The following is a 4,384-nucleotide window of genomic DNA, read 5'->3' on the forward strand; positions in this document are numbered from 1 at the left end:
AAAGATAGTATAGAGAATTCCAGTATATCCTATGCTCAGTTTCCTCTATTAACAACTGAAATTAAAATAGTAAATTTGTCATAGTTATTGAACCAATATTGATACAATATTATTAATTAAAATTCATTTAGATTACTTTTTTAGATTCCCTTGGTTTTCCTGTTGTTTTGTTTTGTTTTGTTTTTCATATAAACTATTTATTAACAGACAAGGCCCACATGCCGATTTCTTTTTGAATGTACCCACAGCAGGGCCACCTCAACCAGTGGTCTTGGTGTGTTGCCTCAGACATGAAGGCCCCAGAAGTGGCACAGCCCTCTGTGGGCCTGAATCTTCTTCAGTCACTCCAGATCTTCATGGACCTTGTTTTCCAGAACATTGTCCTATATTTTCCATCCTTTACATATTTCTGTCTGTTTAAGAACCAGTCTGGGATCTTGCACTGTTATAGATTTTGTATAATGGTGATCACACGTTCTACTTCATCCTCAGTGAGTTCTCCTGCCCTCTTGGTGATGTCAATGTCTGCTTTCCTCAACACCCTATGAGCATATCTTCAACCCACACCCTTAATGGCGGTGATGGCCAAGGCTATTTTCCGCCACCCATTGATGTTGGTGTTGAGTACTAGCAAAATATGCTGGAACTTCTCAGGGATCATTATGGATATGGCAGCAACACAAGTGGAGGTGTGGAGGCTGCCTGTGGAAGAGCTCAATTTTCCTTAACGCCCTTTTTCTGTCCTAGAATCCCATCCAGCATAACACATTACAGTTAGTTGTCCTGTGTCCCATGTCTTGTTTGTGGTAGTTTCTCAGATGTTCCTTGTTTTTGATGACTGACAGCTTTCAGGGTTACTGCTCAGATATGTGGATATTTGGTAGAATATCCCTTAGTAGAGATTTGTCTGAAGTCTCCCTTGTGGTTAGAATGTAGTATATGTTCTGGGCAGTACTATAGAGTTTTATTTAGCCTAAGCATAGAGTTCCTGGCTCATGGCCAATTTTACCAAGAGATGGTCCTCAAGTAGAATATTCCTAGCAAAAGGTGATCAGGAAGTTCAGAGTTTCTAAGTGCTCAAGTGTGCTTTAGAACATGTACATTTTCAGGAAGTTTCTAGACCCACATAAACATTGTATTTGTTCCTTGTTCCTAGGAGGCTATTTAATATTATGTGTGTGGAAGGACAATCACCAAGAAAGTTAACCCAGCACCCTACAAAGATAAATTGACTTTACTGGTAAGATTTAACTTAATTTGGCAGGGACATTTTCAAATTCTAGCGGTTGTCCCATTGTCATTTTTAGTAGCCTCTGATCTTAACCTGAAAATGTTGTTTGTTACAAATAACAAATTGTCACAAATACAATGACAGAATACAATTTTTGTATTGTACAATTTGGAGATCAGAAGGTAAAAGTCAGGTTTAACAAGCTGAAATCCTGATATATGCAGGACATCAGGAGACTCTGTGGATAACCCACTCGCTTGCCTTTTCCAGCTTCTATTGGCTGTGGCACTCGTGCAAGGCAACATATGTTTGAGGGATTAGGGTGTGGAGATCTTTGGAGTATCATTATTCTGATTACCATACACTGTAGTAACAAAAAAAAAAAAAAAAAAAAACAAGTAAAAAGTTAAAGAAATCAATTTTGAGCCATGAAGCATGTGGGTTTTGGGTACAAGACTTAACTCTGACAATACATTTAAATGTAACTCATTACCCCTCCATGCATTCTTATCATTCATCTGCTGTTCAGATATAGAAAGATAAATTATAATAATGTGTGATAACTTTTGGTGATAAAATGCTGTAAGAAGAGAAGTCAAATAGCATACATTTATGACGGTGCTTATTAGCTACACTCGCCTCTCCTAACATTGCGATATGAACTAAGCCAAAGCAAGTGAATTTATGCGGCAAAATCATAAAATTTCCAAACAGAATTTTTTGAGAGTTTTAAGGTCTCAATATTACTTTATTGGTTTTCTGCCTTACTAATTCTGTGACATCCTAATGAATTAGACAACTTCGTAGAATCATTGCTTAACGACAGCTTGATGAATTTCTTTGGAGTGACTAAACAGAGGAAGAGTTGCCTGTAGAAGTGGCAGTGTAGACAGTGATAGTGGACAAACAAGTAATACAGTAAAATGGAATCCTTCTAAACATATAACTTTTAAAACTAATAGTTGATTTCTAGCACGTTGCCAAGGACATTTCTAATAAGTATAACTCCATTATGTCCACGTACATTTTAGATAAAAATAATTCAGCACCTTTCATGGTTAGATATTTATTCGTCCATAGCTGAAGACTGCTTTAATCTGTGATGGCATACAAATAGCCACAAATATTTTGACATTTCTTCTAATGAGAGGTGAGATCTGTGAGTCCTCCTTTGAGTTGGGGCTAGACTCTGACTGTTTAAATAATGTAGTATAGTGAAAATGTGCTATAGAGGTTTTGACTGTAGATTTTAGGAGGATGAACAGCTTCATTCCTCTTGGTGCATTGACCAACCATGTCAAGGTCTGGATGACCTGAGTCCTCTGTGCTGTGAGGAAGCCCTAGCTAATGTTAAGGTCATATAGAACAAGGGCAAGAGAGAGGGAGAGAGACAGAGAGAGGGAGGGGATTGGGGGAGAGAGAGGGATAGAAAGAGAGAGACAGAGAGAGATGCCTTGCTAGCTCTCAGCTCTCTGTTTATTCCACACATGCAAGTCATTGCAGTATCCCAGTTGGGATATTTTTGTGGATCAGAGATGAACTATCTTTGTTGAGCCCACTCAAATTTCTGAGCCAAAAACCGAAAAAATAAGAAAATGATGGCTGTTCTATGCAAAATTTAGATTTTGGTGTGTTATATTTTACAGCAGTCATTAATAACTGCATACTCAAAGTGTACACCTTCATTCTTAAACAACTTGGGGGAATCTCCCTATTGACTCTTTTCTGTTCAAATTTTGGAGTTCCTTCAGTTGGCTCATATATGGCTTGTAATGCCTGGCTGATCTCTTTCAATTAATACTTTGTTTAGAATATCTGCTTAATTACTGATTCCAGGTTAAACCCAGACTTAAAATTTGTATTTGTTTTACACTTTCTGTATATGCCAAAGGCTGATTCTTGTACATGTAAACTGACCTCTTGATCCCAGAAGTCTAACTGCGAGTTAAGTAGAGACAACCACTGATGCATTTGGGATAGAAAATTTTGATTTTTATTATGGCAACCTGACCTAAGGGGCCATTAAAAAAAAACTTAGCACTTTTAGCATTTATTTAACCCTTGCTTTAAAGAGTACACTACACAGCATATTTAAATTTTGAAAAAAAAAGCTTTTTATATTTCTATTGTTTTCAGAGTATTAAAAGACACAAAAAATCACCGTGTCCCAACTACTTTTCTAACCAGTTGAGTTATAATAGTGAGCAAAAACGGCAACAAATTTTACTTTTAGTGGTGAGAAAGAGGAAATGTACATATAAACAAACAACAAATATGTAAGTGATATGTCTGGCTGTTTGGTCCTTTATGGTAGTCACTGGCCACATATAGCTTTTTAAATTTAAATGAAATTTAGTTGTAAATTCTATTTAAAAGCTTCAGTTCCCCAGGCACACTAGCCAACTTTTGAGAGCCCAGAAGTCTACTATATTGCACAGTATGGATTACAGAAACTTCCCATAATCACAGAAAGTTCTATTGGTTGGACTAGAAAGGTAATGCAAGATAAGGATAGGTGCTCACAATAATTTGAAATTCAAGAGGAACAAAAATATTTCTGAGTGTCTTTTTAGAGCATTATATAGATCTCCTTATGTGCCTCATAAATATCATAATTCTCAAGAGATGATTAATTTTTCCTACTTGAAAGAAGAAGGTGAATTTGTTGTTGTTCAGCATTCATTAAGGGCACAGTTTAGAATTTCTTCATTTTTCTTTTTTAAATCCCTTTACAAGAAAGAAAAGGTAATATATTAATGATGATCTTTGCTACTTCTGCTGTGGTTGGAATTACACAAAATGTTTACAGATGCTATGAAAGAGCTCTGGATGATGAATGAATATTAATCATGTTTAGATTAATGAATATTTATTGTAAGAAAGTATGTTATAGTAACATATCAAATAATATTGAAGCCTAAACTTTTGCCATATTTGAATTCAAAGTTGACGTTCAAGCAAAACATAATTCATAAAATATTTATTTCAAGAAGATAGAATTTTAATTTAGTTAAATATTACTGAACAAAATATATCAAACTTCTGCCTCTGGCTAATTGGATTTTGATTGCTTTTTAGTTATCATCGTCTGTCTTTGGTTCATCAAAAAGATCTATATCTGCACTCAAATTTTAGTGAAATAATTGTTACTCG

At 35.6% G+C, this 4,384-nt stretch overlaps 1 pseudogene; it reads right to left on the bottom strand.

Moving 5' to 3' along the window:
* Nucleotides 1–258: 258 nt before the first annotated feature.
* On the bottom strand, nt 259–1,882 carry LOC111523131 (annotated as a pseudogene).
* Between the last annotated feature and the right edge of the window lie 2,502 nt (nt 1,883–4,384).

The sequence above is a fragment of the Piliocolobus tephrosceles genome, chromosome 5 (assembly GCF_002776525.5).
Source record: "Piliocolobus tephrosceles isolate RC106 chromosome 5, ASM277652v3, whole genome shotgun sequence".
NCBI lineage: Eukaryota > Metazoa > Chordata > Mammalia > Primates > Cercopithecidae > Piliocolobus > Piliocolobus tephrosceles.